Source organism: Papio anubis, chromosome 6 (assembly GCF_008728515.1).
Source record: "Papio anubis isolate 15944 chromosome 6, Panubis1.0, whole genome shotgun sequence".
NCBI classification, from domain to species: Eukaryota; Metazoa; Chordata; class Mammalia; order Primates; family Cercopithecidae; genus Papio; species Papio anubis.
Window position 1 is genome coordinate 129,610,951 of NC_044981.1, and position 15,948 is coordinate 129,626,898.

The 15,948-nt window shown below is 38.1% G+C and overlaps 1 long non-coding RNA gene across 1 annotated transcript; it reads left to right on the forward strand.

Moving 5' to 3' along the window:
- Nucleotides 1-4,450: 4,450 nt before the first annotated feature.
- LOC108585323 lies at nt 4,451-11,579 on the forward strand. The gene is made up of 4 exons (XR_001901468.3): nt 4,451-4,821; nt 5,473-5,621; nt 8,818-8,960; nt 11,430-11,579. It is a non-coding gene; the product is annotated as an uncharacterized LOC108585323 (long non-coding RNA).
- The last annotated feature ends 4,369 nt before the right edge of the window (nt 11,580-15,948 follow it).

Consider the following 15,948-nt stretch of genomic DNA (forward strand, 5'->3'; position numbering starts at 1 on the left):
ATTTATCATTATATGTATTATTATATATTATATTTATGATATATACAAATGTATACTTTATTTCACTATATATGGTGATAAAATATGCATAACATAAAATTTACCCTTTTAATTAGTTAAGTGTATAGTTTGGTGGCATTAAGTACATTGACATGTTTCTGCAACCATCTTCACCATCCATCTCTGGAACTTTTTCAGCCCAGACTGAAACTCTGTACCAACTGAACAATAACTCCCCATTATGCCCTTCCCCCAGTCCCTGGCAACCACCTCTTCATTTTATGCTTCTATGAATTTGACTACTTTATGTACATCGTATGAGTAGAATCATACGGAATTCGTCCTTTTTGACTGGCTTCTTATACTTAGTGTAATGTCTTCAAGGTTCATCCACATGGTAGCATGTGTCAGAATATCCTTCCTTTCTAAGGCTGGGCTGTATTCTATTGTCTGTATACACCACATTTTGTTCATACATTCCACCATCAATGGACAGTGGAGCTGCTTCCACCTTTTGGCTGTTATAATAATGTTGTTAGGAACATGCGTGTATTTGTTTGAGTCTCTGCTTTCAAGTCTGTGGGGAATGTACCCGGAAACAGAATTGCTGGATTCTTTGCAGTATATATATATATATATATATATATTTTTTTTTTTTTTTGAGACGGAGTCTCGCTCTGTCGCCCAGGCTGGAGTGCAGTGGTCGGATCTCAGCTCACTGCAAGCTCTGCCTCCCGGGTTCACGCCATTCTCCGGCCTCAGCCTCCCGAGTAACTGGGACTACAGGCGCCCGCCACCTCGCCCGGCTAGTTTTTTGTATTTCTTAATAGAGACGGGGTTTCACCCTGTTAGCCAGGATGGTCTCAATCTCCTGACCTCGTGATCCGCCCGTCTCGGCCTCCCAAAGTGCTGGGATTACAGGCTTGAGCCACCGCGCCCGGCCTGCAGTATATTTTTAATACATGTTTGGGTCTACCCATGGGTTCATTTCATATTTTCAAAGTGGTTGTTGCTCTTTTGAGGGACAGGACTGTCACCATATCCTTCCCTTAGAGTGTTCCCAGTCAACACATTTCCTCATTTCCTCTCCATGTCTCCTTGCCCTCAAATTGATAGGTCTTTTTATAAAACAACAGTGAAGAGACTTCTTAAGAAAGTCTACCATTGACCTATTTATAAATTATGAATATTTATTTTCATAAATGGGGTATGTAAGAGTTAGCTTTTGAAAAATTAAACTTAGAAGAGGCTTGGGGAAAAAAATATTGTCTATTCTTCAGTCTTCATGTAGAGTCTCAACATAACCCTCTGCTAGTGCAAACTTCTAGAAGACAAAATTTCAAAGCCTTCCTCATCAATCTCTTCTTATAGTCAACACTCTCTCAAGAGGTTTCTTTATATCTACCTGAATTCTCACTTTGTTATTATGCTTCTTACCCTGCTTCTCTGTCAGCTCCTCTATCTTTCTTTCCACCCTCAACACCATTATCATTCCAAAAATGTACGCATTGATCTTTGATAATTCAAATAAGTGCCATCCCTTCTTGGATGTCCTTCCTGATCCAACAAGATCCAACAAAAAAAAATTCTTTTTTTTTTCCCATTGGTTTGTTGTAAAGACTCAATTGTAAAAGAAATACACTGAGCAATTCTAAAGAAGATAGTAAGCTCTCAATAAATATTAGCTGTTGTTACTACTGAAAACAAAATGTAAGGGGAATAAACAACACTTGCTGCATATCTGTATATTACAGTTTTTGTGTGCAAAACCATTATTACTTTGCCATTTAGCTGAATCATATTTTTGTTATCTTTTCTAACACATCTTATTTTCTCACTTTTTACTTAAAACTCTTTCCTGAGTCTTCACTCATTAAATTATCCTCATATACTTCAGCTATCCCTAAGCTTGATATAAAAATGGGAATGAAAAATGTCACATGTAATTGAAGATGGGAAGAAGGGAGATTCCGATTTAATTAACTATCATCTATTGTTATGATGCAAGTTCTTTAATACTCTGCTGTGCCAGTGGTGTGTCCTTCTTAGCCTTTTTTGGGTCACAGACTCCCTTCACAAATACGATGAAAACTATAGATTGTCTCCTAACTCCCCAAAAATGCAACTCACAATTTTGCAGTGAAATTCTGAGAGTTCATGGACCCCCATGAGTATTTCCAGAGAGTCCATAAATCCTTGATAATACTGATTACTGTATAATATAAACTCAGTAAATTTCAATTTTTCTCTGAAACACACTGCATATATTTTCCCATTATTTTATCCCATTCTATTTCTTCTTGTCTATACCTCTTTATGGTTTGCCAATGGTTAGACCAAGGCTGATTTAGTCAAATGTTCTAAGATCTGCAAAAAGTCATTCTAAGTACAAGGCAGGGAATTATCTCAGTGTATAAGAAAAGTTATTATCTTTTTCCCTCACACTTGTGTAACCAGTGTTAGGAAAGTCCTCTTTAGGCATGAACACAGCACATATAATTTTTAAAAATTCATTAGGGTATTTAAAAATTCCAAACCATAGAAGAGTTAAAGTTTCTGAATTTAGATAATAGTTTAGAAGATTTACTTATATGAAATTTCTTTCTTAAAAAATGTTTTCCCTATTCTATAGAAAACTGAACTAAACTGGTGGCTTTTGTAACTTTTTGTGAGATACTACATTATCAGACTAAATCTGATACATCCAAGGGCTTTTAAACCAGTGAATATGATTTTTTTCTAGTCTGTGATATTCTTATACACATGTTTATAGATAATCAAGCTCCATTTGAAGGCAAAATGCAAATCCAGTTGATAACAGGGGAAACACATGGGCCAAAATTTCTCCCCATGATGAACAAGGCAATTTGATTCTAAATCAAATACATTGATTGCCAAAAAGTCCTAACAATGTCATCCTACAGTGCTTTAATTTTAACTTTGGTCTATACTAAATATAACTTTAACTTTGGTTTGATTGTAATTGACCTTATTACATTATATTTGATCAGATAAGCCTTATTCTGCAATACTCAAGAAGTATTCCAAAGAGATGCATGCCAGTGATCAACCATCCCTTTTTACCTACTTAGGGATTGAGTAGTTATGAGTTCTGTTGTGCTTTCAGATGCCACCAATGCCCCCTGAGTAACAGGCACTTAAAGCCATTGAAAACTCCAGGTATCATTGAGCAGGAGCTTGACGATACAAATGAGAATTTGAGATTGCTCCCAGTAAAGTTGTGGAATAATTGATGAACAAAGGAGAAGGGAGAAAGAGCATGACTGAAATGCAAATGCTGTGAGATCATATAATTCCACCTGCTTATTCCGTAAATGAAAACATGAAGTAACTGATTGCTCTTAGATTAGGACTAAAGACATAATTTAGGAAGGAGTTTAGTCATTTGACATTCAAGAAACCTGATTCTAGACTTGAATTTGCCACCAATACTATGCAAGATAGCTTTTCTGTGTCGCAGTTGCCATAAACATTAAATGAGAATATTGGGTTAGGATTCCATGATGCTAATCTCTAACCAGGCTGTTTTAATTCCCAGGCTAATACTATTTCTTCTGAACATTTACATTCAAAATATGAACGTAGAAAATGGTGGTCTTTACCACCAAGTTAACATCGGGAAGTCCTGGTTATAATAATTATTATTCAATCAATATTAACAATTATAGGACAGAAAATATGACATGTACTTTAAAATATGTTAGATTTAAGGTGTTTTGGTTTAAAGTTATCAAGCAAATTTTACTTGTTTCTTAACAATAGAAATTTTTTTTTTAATTTAAAAAAATATATTATGCACTTACAGAGTATCACCCACACTTCTGGATTCTAGAGATATTCTGAAGTATGTAGTAAAGGATTCTCCGTCCTCAGAAACAGCGAATTGGTAATATTTCGATACAAATTAAAGATAATCTCAGAGTGCGATCATTCCTTTAAAAAAAATAAAACTGACTTTTATAGATAACATTGGGTGAAGTGGCTGAGGGATGGGAAGATGTTGTTATAGATTGGATAGTCACCTCTATCAAGGAGAAATTCAAGCTAAGGAACACATTAAGAGAATCCATCAGTCATGCTAAGATGCACAGAGATAGTGAGAGGTGAAGCCAGCTGGACTTCCTGGGTCAAGTGGAGACTTGGAGAACTTTACTGTCTAGCAAGAGGATTGTAAAACGCACCAATCAGCACTCTGTAGCTAGGATTGTAAAATGCACCAGTCAGCACTCTGTAGCTAGCAACGGAATTGTAAAATGCACCAATCAGCACTCTGTAAAAACGCACCAATCAGCACTCTGTACCTAGGATTGTAAAATGCACCAATAGCGTTCTGTAGCTTGCAAGAGGATTGTAAAATGCACCAATCAGCGCTCTTTAAAATGCACCAATCAGCACTCTGTGAAACACCAATCAGCAGGATTCTAAAAGTAGCCAATCATGGGGAGGATTGAAAAAAGGACACTCTGATAGGACAGAAATGGAACATGGGCGGGGCCAATAAGGGAATAAAAGCTGGCCACCCCAGCCAGCTTTGGCCACTCTTGCCCACAGTGGCAACTCACTTTGGGCGCCTTCCACACTGTGGAAACTTTATTTTGCTCTTCACAGTAAACTTTGCTACTGCTTGCACTTTGGGTCCGTGCCATCTTTAAGAGCGGTAACACTCATTTCAAAGGGCCGTGGCTAAATTCTTGAAGTCAGCGAGACCACAAACCCACTGGAAGGAACCAACTCCAGACACAATAGGAAGGTTCAAAGTTTTCACGATGGAAATGAGCTTGCCCTTCAAGGAACAGAAAGGTTAGTTGGCATGATATGGGATGAAGACAAAGGTATAAGCCAGGGCCAACTTGGAGGATAAGTCAAAAGTGTCCACTAAGATACTATCCGTCTATAATATCTATAAGCTTTTAAAAATTTAATATAAGTGTATTCAAAAGACATTTTTGCTTAAAACCCAAGCTGACTAAACTGACTATAAATACTTCCACTTTCTATGGGATGTGAGTGTGGAGACAGTGGTGTATGTGTGCATGTGTGTGTGTGATGAAGTACAAATATTTCTCAAGAGTGCAGTAAAATTTTTTTACACCCCTTGAAGAGACTGGCAAAGGACAGACAATTGGGAAGTCCTGAAGTAGATATTCAGGAATGCACTTAGTGAGTCTTTACATGTGCCTTGGCAATGCAGAGCTGAGTTTGGATTCCGTTAGAGAAAGTGATTCTCTTGTAAAGGATGAGAGGAAGTCTAGTCCATGTGATGTGGACACCAACATACCTTTAAGTCGAGAAATCTCCAATATTGAAAATTGTGTTACTGTTCTGTAAACTGCTTTAGTTTCACCAAACTTTCAGTAAAGTCAGCTCTAAGAAAAATACTTTTTGTGAGCAGATTTGCTTTTTTGAGGGAATGAAGGAAAAGGGCTGAGTTCTATGCTTGATTTCATGCAGGGCAGAGAGAATGGAACTGATACAGGAATGAGACTTGGAATCCTGTGAAATGTGAAACTTGAAGCCAGAAGAGACCGCAGGAATATAAGTCCCCCAGGAACGCACAGAAATCTTAAGAATTACATGGGATGGGTGGCTTGAGCTTTCATGTAAGTTGTATAAGTGCTTATGCATTTGTGCATTCATTTCCAGTGTCTCATCTCTGTGAAGACTCTTAAAGAAAAGGAAAGTAATTGGAAAGGGAAAGCAAGGCGGGTGGGGAGGAGGAGAGGGGAGTGTGGGGAGAGAGAGAGAGAGAGAGAGAGAGAGAGAGAGAGAGAGAGAGAGAGAGAAGACTTCTTTCTTTGAAACTAAAAGTATCCATGATGCCAAAACACCCAATCAAGTTGGCAAGGGGGAAAGCAAGTTAATTTAACTCTTTAATTCTTTAATACAGGGTGGTCAAAATAATTGGCCGACTGGCTAAGTTTTTTTACTTCCCAACCACTTTCTCTGGCATAATATAGACACAGCTCAAAAATAAATATTTAAAAGTAGAGTTACATTCACTTTATTCCAAATTCTGAGGAAATTTCATGAACATGTTTTTAGTTTTATCAGAGTGAGAATTCACGTGAATAACTTGTCCCATTTGCTCTGGAACTCTGGAGTTTAAGTGGGTCAGGGTTTTGAAGTGTTGAAAGATATTATAAAGCACTTACAAGTATTCAGCTAGTCAGACTGCTCAATTAGCTGAACATTTATAACCTCAAAATTTTGACAGCGCATGATTCATGTAGGAATGACCCCTTGGACAACAGATGGCTTTATTGTAGGTATGCTTGAAAGAAAACACACAAAGCAATAGGATTTGAAGGAAAGAAAAATGGAACATTTAGAGAAAATAAAATTGAACTGAGGAGTATGGATTGTACTCTTAAAAGGAAATTGTTGAAAAAATTCGCTGATATATTTCTAACGACGGGATGCCCTTTTTAATTTTCACTTAAGAATATTCAAGACATACATTTATGGGATATGCCACAAAACCAAAATAGACCATAACTAATATCATTAGGTGCAACCCATACTCAATTCATTTTACAAATCTAAATTAAGTACTTAAAAAAAATAACAGGTATTGGAAAGTAAGAACCAAAATGCCAACTAAAAACTGAAATCCAGAACATTTTTTTTTGTCTCCTCCCTACCTCCCTGCTATCGCTAGGGCTGCTTATATTCTAGAGAATACTCTGGAGAAACTAATTCAAAAGTATATTTTAGAATAACATTGTTGCCACCAAAATATGTCAAATTTTAATTTAAAAAGTTTTATCAAGGGGATACACAAGGGGTAACAAAAGGCATCCTGTGAAATATGAAGAATGGATACTGTCATTACTGTCATCTGCAGGCCTGAAACATCTGTAGTAGAGAAAATATTGCATGCCAGAGTGCTGCAAGCTAGTAACTATCCTTTTCTCCCAAGTCCCACAGCCCCGAGGAAGTGAATCAGGGCCACTGGGCACCCAGGATCAGCTCTGGTGTCCAGCAATTGGGAGCCTGGCCTCCAAGAGGTCTGGCAGGTCCCAGGCAGAGGAGAGCATGCCTCTCTGTGGTTCGGGAGAGTTGGGAGCCCTGTATGTGGGTGATCAGCTTTTCTAAGCTGACTACTCCTATTTCATAGTTGAAACCCCCAGAGTTATGGAGCAGTAAAGGGACTTCAATCTGGCCACACTGAGTTAGCCATCAGTGCAAATAGAACATAGTCCTTTAAATCCTGCCATCATTACCTCTTCACGATTACTACCTACTTATTAAAGGCACAGCAAAGTAGTCTTCCTACTTATCAACTTTTTAAAAGTAAGTATGAAAAAATTAATAATGAAAAAACAGAAAAGAAGCAAAAACAAGTTAGTTTATACTTACCCCCTCTGTACTTATGTGATCATTTATTTCTCCTTTAACTCCATTAAGTAAGAAGCCATTTTCATAGTGTAAAATATTAATCCTCTACTAAGTATTTTTTACAAATGTACACATACACTTTAATTCTTGCGTTTACTTGGTTCCCATTACAACTCTGAAGAGCTGATTATTGTTATTATTGTTACCTGCACTTTATAGATTAAGAACCTGAAGCTCAAAGAAAATAATTTATCAAAGGTCAAACAGCTGATGCAGACTACAGTCAATGTTTAAATATGGAACTTCTGGCTCTAAATTACATTTCCTTTCCTTTCATTATGCACCTATAACTCGAACGAACCTAAATAAGTGTTTTTCTACCAATTTATTATAAAACCTACTGCCATCCCAATAGGGACACATAGTAAAAGTATAATTCTTGGTTAATTTTTAGAAAGACATTATAAAAATTTATCAGTGTTGCAGAGATCATTGTTTACACACGCAAAATACCTTTTTTTTCTTTCAGTGTTCATAATTTAAATGATCCAGTAAATCCAAACAAGAAGCCCAACTTCAACATCTTAGATGTTTACTATTAATTCCTCAAACCTCTCCCGTTTTGTATATACATTCTTTTTCTTTTTATAATATGAAGAATCAGAAAACCCTTTAAGAAATGTAATCATTACAAATAAAGCTGAATTAAAAGAGGAAAAAAATTAGGAGCGAGAGAGTGAAATCTAACAATGATTCTAGTTTGTTTTTATTACTGTGGTTTAATCAAGAACAAAAGTGAAATATTTTATTCTGTGACTGCACATATCATTTATACATACAAGAAAGAGCAAAAAAATGGCTTTGTCTACAAATATTGTCCATGAATGAACTCTTAGTTAAGAAGCAAAATAAAATAAATGCAACATACATTATTACTGATAGAAAATACAGTTAAAGTGCAGAACACAGTTAATCTAGTAAGTGCACAATAGTCCACAAATTACTTACAAGGACAATTTAAGCCCTATCAAGTCTTCTGTGGTCTGCTTCTATGTGAGATATTCATTGTCACTGCGTAGACTTTTTTGCCCTGCTGCTAAATGCTCCATGACTTTCTTGCCAAAACTGAAGGTAAGTTATTCTTATCAAATATCAATACTGTCAAAATTATGATTTTTAGGATCATCCAAATTAATTACAACTTCAAATACTGACACAGATTAAAATAGCAAGAGCTACTGGTGATCTAAAACTACTCACAGCATGCCCCAGAGAGTCCTTGGCCAGGAGTACATGTAGCTTTAAAAAAGCTCATAACACTTTAGGCCCAGCAGGCAATTAAGGCCTTGGTAGAGATGTCGGTCATAAGTAGGAAAAGACCTTTCAATTGTTTACATATAATTTTCCTCTAGTTAGTGAGAACTGATTTTAATTTTTTCCCCTTCTTTTCTCAAACAGGACCATATGGGATCAAGTTTAGTGGGCAGCTGCTTCATTAGAGAGAGAGAGAGAGAGAGAGAGAGAGAGACAAAGACAGAGACAGAGAGAAAGGTCGTCATTTCTGTCTATGAGATCCTGTGATTCTTACAGAGATGGGATGAGTAAATGTCTATTCACTTATTAATGTTTAAAAATTTCTAAGGAACATTGCTAGGGGCTGTACAGACCATGTAAAATAAGAAGAAATTTTCAGACATATATGGCAAATTAATTTAAAAAATGAAGTCTGGTGTCCCGAGTTACTGATGCCTAGGTGGTCAAAGTGAGATCCTCTACAGTTATTTGGTTGTCATGTTGCTTGTCAAGTAACTATACATAGGGCTTTTAATCAATTTTGATTTTAAAATGGTATAGTCAAAAGAATGTATTTAAATTAAACAATTTTGAAAGTGTTCTGAAATATTTGAATAGAATTGACTATGGAATAATGGCAACTGCTATCTAATCACTAATAGCGATCTAGAGTTAGAGTATCTTTGGGGCATGGTTTGAGAAAACCTCCACAAAAGTACATGCCTTTCATTTTTTATTCCATGGAATTGATGGAATAATCCCATCAATATTCCATCAAATGTATTTTATTCCATGGGATAAAATACATTTCATTAATTCCATGGAATAGAATACATTTTCATTCTGCTGAAATTTTAATTTTACTTCTATATTTGAGAATATCACCTTCTAGAAGAAAAACCATTCTGTGCCTTTCTAAATACATTAACTCTTTAATAGAACTTTTAAAGGTGTTTGTAGGTCATCCAATTATGAACAGTGACTTGGACACCTTTACACATTCAAAAGTAGGGTTAAAAAACAAATCACCTTTCAAAGTTTAATTTATTTGTATTTATTCATTTAAAAAATGTTAGCTTGAAATTTACACATGGGAATTTCCAAATGAGGTAGCAGGCATATGATAGTCCTCTAGCACTTTTTACATTATGTTAACAATAAGAAAGATTGACATAAAAGAAAACATTAAGAATTCACAGTTTTGTTTTTATTTATCTCGACATTGTTATTTAAGACAAACTACCTAAACTTTCTTAAAATCCAAACGTATGGTACAAGAGCCCAACAGAACCCTCAGACTTCCACATATGGCTTTAATTCAAAGAAATTTCACAAGCCGGATATAGGTAACTACCCCCTCAAATTTCTCCAAATTCCCTGATTCACTGTATGAAGATAATTCACACACACACACACACACACACACACACACACACACACACACATACAGAACCAAACTAAACAAAAAAAATCTTAAAAAATCCCCAAACAGGCTCTGTATGGTGGCTCACACTGGTAATCCCAGCACTTTGGGAAGCCAAGGCGGAAGGACTGCTTTAGCCCAAGAGTTCGGGTCCGGCCTGGGCAACATAGTGGAACCCTGTCTCTACAAAAATTAATTTTAAAAATTAGTCAGACATGGTGGTGCACGTCGTGGTCGCAGCTACAGGGGAGGCTGAGGCAGGAGGCTTAATTGAACCCAGGAGGTCAAGGCTGCACTGAGTCACAATTGCGCCACTGCGCTCTAGCCCAAGTGACAGAGTGAGACTCTGTCAAACAAACCAAAACCAAAACAAAATCCCCCAAACAAACCAAGAACAAAAACAGAAAACCTGGGTAGATTATGTCTGTATTTACATGGAAAAGTTTCTGCTAATAGGATTCCTACCTGATCTGAATAGGATGGAATGAAGAATTCAATTAATTCAGTCATCTGGGCAGGAAAGGAATCTCTCAAGAACCAATGAGGAGGTGCGGATTTTGTAGGGAACAGTCATGGCTTTCTCTGCCAACTTTTCCCATCTTCAGATTGAGTCACTTCGGGGCAGTGGGAAAGCACTGCAGAAGAACTCAATCGAGAAGTGAGGCAGAAATGGGCTAGGCTTGAAAAACTTCTATCCCAAGAGAGTCTCTGTGTTTTTCAACACGACAAGCTCCAGCACCACCCCCAAGCTTGTGTCACCTTGTTAGGCTCACAGCTGCCAGGTGATTTTGTGAAAATGAGGTCTACTGGCTCAGGCATCCTCTTCTCTGAAGCTCCTGAAAGAGATTCCTGGCTTCTGTCTCCTTTCTGCCATCAGCTGCTTCTATTTGGGTGATATTTTCCCTAGTCCTGAAGCTATTAACCAAATAAGTCTTGACTGTGCTATACTCACTACATAAGTGAAATCAGGGAATCTTAGTGTTATTTAGTACCAGAGAGTTGGGCAACACCGTCATTTTTTTACAAAGGGCTGTAGAAATGGCTTCCTTTTAGCTAGCCTCTATGATTTATTATTATGAATTCCTCCAATTTAAGTCCATGCTATATGCCAGAAGGACTTTGCCAAAATGAAATATTTCCTAACTTTTTCATTTCCTTTCCGATTTTAAATTTTTTGCAGCTCTTCATTACCTATATTGATAGGAGTGATTCCAAACACAGCACACGGTCCAAAAACATGACAAAATACTCTTTATCTTCAACATGTAAGAGTTGCTATTTCCCAAATACCTCCCGAAGAAGGTCTACTAGCATAGGAGTCTTTTCCTTGAACCACCACAACTCATTTTTGCAGGTACAGATGAAGATGGATATTTCCAATCAGTACAGGAAGAGTCTGATTCTGGGGTGAAGAGGAAAAAAATGTTGAAAAGCGGGAAGAACTGCCGAGGCTGAGATGAGAGAACTGCTTGCAGCCAGGAGTTTGAGACCAGCCTGGGCAACATAGTGAGACTCTGTCTCTACAAAAAAATGAAATATAAATAAAATAAAAATACTAGCCAGGAATGGTGGCATGTGCCTGTAGTCCTAGTTACTCAGGAGGTTGAGGCAGGAGGATGGCTTGACCTCATAAGCTCCAGTAGTTTGAGGCTGCAGTGAGCTGTGATTGTGCCACTGCACTCTAGCCTGGGGGACAAAGCGAAAGCCTGTCTTAAAAACAAAGTTGGGTGGAGGTGGGGAAGAATCATTGTAATGGGGAAGCAAAGACAAGGCAAGATTTCTCTGCCAATTCTGTGGAGATGGCCTAGCCAGTGCCTACCAATGAGGATAACTGGCACAACAATGGGAAGGATAAGTCAGAATGTGCTTCCCACAGGGCCGGCTTCCTGGGCAAGCATCTTCTGTGCAGGTGCACAGTTCCCCACACTCAGTATAATGCTCTGTGTCTCCATCTTGAAATTCTCAAGACTTTTATTTTTGAACTTATGTTTTACAAATGAAGTCTTATGAGACAATTGAACATGCACGATCAGAGCAGAGATATGCTCAAAGTGCAGGTACACTGCTCCTTGCCACCCATGAACAATAATTCCAGTTGGTTCACAATGCATGAGAGTTCAGTGAGACTCTTGAGTACAAAGTAAGCATGTTATGTCTATACTCAAGAGCCCCAAGAGGGCATAATTTTCCTTAGAACCAGAACATGTCTTGAATGCAGAAAGAAGGCAAGGATGTTCTAAGAAACACAATTTCCAAAGGGCTCTTTCATATATTTTCTTACTTGTGTTTCCTCCCTGTGTTAACCAAATGCTTATGCTAAAAATGCTGACCTAGAAGAAAAGGGAAAGATGCGGGAACCCACAGGTTCCTTTCTTTCTAGTGATTCCTTAGTACCATTGGTAAGCTGAAGGTAGGAAGTGTTGGTAAGAATGTATGCATATCAACAAGTGAAATAAAAAACAGTGTTAGTGGTGTGTGTGTTAGTTTTGTGAAGCACTCCCGCTGTTGTGGTAAGAATGAAATACACCGACATGTAAGAGCTATGAAATACAAACTAATTTCAGTGATTCTGCATGTGAGTTAAATACTTTTACATTTGCATTTAAAACTTGCATTACACCCTATAAAGATTAATGGCAAAATTCATGTTAACAATTATAATTTTTCACTTTACTTAAATCACAAACACCATGGTAAGTTTAGAGAGAGAATATAGAAGGAAGAAAAAGCTCTACATTTTAGTCCTTTTAATGGCACTTTTTCCTGCTTTTTGAACAAGGGATCCTGCATTTTCATTTTACGCTGGGCCCCACAAATTAAGTAGCTGGCCCTGCCACTTCTTTATCTCTCACTCCCATTTTGGATCCACAGTTGGTTTGCTTTTGCTATTCAAACCCCAAGTACAAGACTACTTGATAGATTCTTCTCTACCCTGTGGCTTGACACATTAGAGCTAGAGTCATTTCAGGCACAGACTCAATGCACGCTTTCATTCATGATTGGGACATAGGCAGGATCGTGGCTGGAGACAGCCAAAAAAGTGGTTCAACGCTGGAAAAAACTCTCCTAATTTATCATCTTTTCAACAATTTTTAAAGGTAATATATTTACATGACAGTTGTTAGAACCATGGGGAAAAGTTGCTCAAGGACCCCCTATGAAACACTAAATTGAAATTTCAACGTTCAGAATGTGAGATGTATGGATGAGTGCACTTTTTTGAGTACAGAGGTGCCAGCACCCCACCAGAGCAGCCAGCATGGAGTAAACACACTGAAGAACACTTGAGAAAGAAATCCTGAGCCTCCCCCTTGGTCCCACGAGGGGTGGATATCACTGTGAAAATACTGCCTTCCCCACTTTGCTGTCTTTTAATTCTGTTTTTACTGATTGAAAAAAACAAAGGAAAAGTAGGTAAAATAACAGAGTTAAGCAGGTACAATGGTAAGAGGAAAAAAGTATCCTTTCCTTTCAAATTCAGAACCTGGCTGGGCACAGTGGCTCACGTCTGTAATCCCAGCATTTTGGGAGGCTGAGGAGGGAGGATTGCTTGAGCCCAGGAGTTCTGGACCAGCCTGAGCAACATAGTGAGATCTCCATCTCTACAAACACATTTAAAGATTAGCTGGGTATGGTGGCATGCACCTCTAGTCCCAGCTACTGGGGATGCTGAGGCGGGAGGATCTGAACCCAGGAGGTTGAGACTGCAGTGAGCTGTGACTACCAGGCCACCGCACTTCAGCAGGGGCAACAGAGTGAGGCACTGTCTTAAAAATATAATAAATTTAGAACTTTTTGTTTTTGGTAAAAGCCTTGAGTGACTGGATGTGCAAGTTGTGTGGGAGGGCTTGGGCAGAATTGTTTTGCCAGGGGAGAGAAGAGGTGATAAAGAAGGTAGGGGAAGGCAGAGGCAGGAGAGAATCAGCTGCTGCATTGGGGTGGGGTAAAAGAAGAGACTCCCCAAGACATTTCAATAGATAGAGAAAGGAGATATTTTCAATGTGATTGCTGGTTTGTGATAGAACTCCTCAGTTCGTCTTAAAATCAGATCTACAGTTCTCTTGAATGTTTTGATGGAAATGGATTGAGTGTGTGAGGAAGCCTGGGGGTTAAGATTGAAATGGGCACAGGGGTGGGTGAATTGAAAGGAAGTTCCACAAAGAGGATTCGAGAAGAGACAACGCCAGCTTGGGTTAGATTTTAAAAGAAAGTCTTTTTTTTTTTGAGACGAAATTTCGCTGTGTAGCCCAGGCTGGTGCTCACTGCACTCCAGGTGATCTCGGCTCACCTTAATGTCCGCCTCCTGGGTTTAAGCAAAAGATTGTCTTTAACCTTTAGGAGGATAGGAAAAATAGCTCATGTCTCATCCAATATTCTCTGTCTTCCTGATACCGTTTAGCTCTTCAGGCTGACTTCTTTCTAGGTACAGAATCAGTTTGCTTCATCCCCTTGGTTCCACTCCAAAGGAAAGAACTAACTCCAGTGACTCCAATTTTACTCTCTAGCATTTTGTCCAGCAAGTGGACTCTTTGGAAAGATGATAAAAGGGAAATGTCAATAACGATATGTGGCAAAGGCAGACAGCATTTCCACTATGAAGGGAAAGCCTGTTTCCTGGCCACCCTTAACGGCCTATTTCTTTCACTCTAAGTATAGAACACCAGGGCTTTCCTCACACCTGACCCCTGATGCTGCCAGCACCAGAGAATCGAGTCTCTCTTCCAATTTCAGTTCCATCTTTCAATAATATGTCTCAGCCATTCTTTCAGTGTATGGACCTTTTTTTCTTTAAAATTATGCTGATGACATATTGTTAATATAAAATATCTTCTGTGTTTTTTAAGTTTCTAGGTTTAATCTGTAATTGTCATCATTACCATAAGTAGGAAAAAGTTTTCTTGTGCTGCCTTTGCATTTTGGACCCTTCCACAGAGTGTCTCATGCTTGAGAACGTTATTTTCTGGACTGAGCTACTAGAGGTCAAGTGCCTCATGGAGATGAATCACTTTGACTCCAAGTGGAAATCATAGGCAATTGCTCACAATACCTTCTTTATGTTGATTCATGGTATAGCAGCCTTCAAGCCTCAGGGGCCTCACCTGCCCTGTGTCATGAAGAAACCATTTGTGGTTTTTGATCACGTGTGATCCTCCTCTGTGCCTACGGCTTTCTTTTTCTGGTCAATCCATCACATGCAGACAAAGTCAGCTTTTCTACAACACAAATTATATTGTGTTACTTCCTGCTCAGGCACCTTCAAGACACTTTATGGATTTCAGAGGAATCCAAACCCCTTAGCACAGCATCCAAGACCCTTCCCAATCAGAACTCAGCCTCCCTATCTGATACCTCTTCTCCTTGCCCTTCCCCTTACCTGTTCATGCCTGCCCCTTTTTAATATACATTTTTAATACTCTATTAATTCTGCCTAGCAGTCACTCATAGAGTCGGAGACATTCGTTCACTCATTCATTTAGCATTGGACATTAAACCTTCCTTCTTTATTCTTATATTGATGGAATGAGAAGAGGTTAGTTAAATGCTACTCATTCGGCCAAATTTTGTATATCTAAGTCTCATCAGAATAATTTGGAACATTTAATAAAAATGGAGATTTTTCAGCACCACTTCAGACCTAAATCAGAATGTTTGGGAATGGGAGAATCTGAAGGTTATGTGAGTTACTCATATCTATCTGGTATATGCTAGAGTTTTAATATTCTATGTAATTGGCATTAAAACAACATCATTTGGCTTATTAATAGCATCTCTTCTACTCAATACTCTCTATGCCACTTGAATGATTCTGTATGCCACAAGAATCATTCCGACTTTGGAAATACACAAAAGCAAAGCACATAAAGATTCATAAA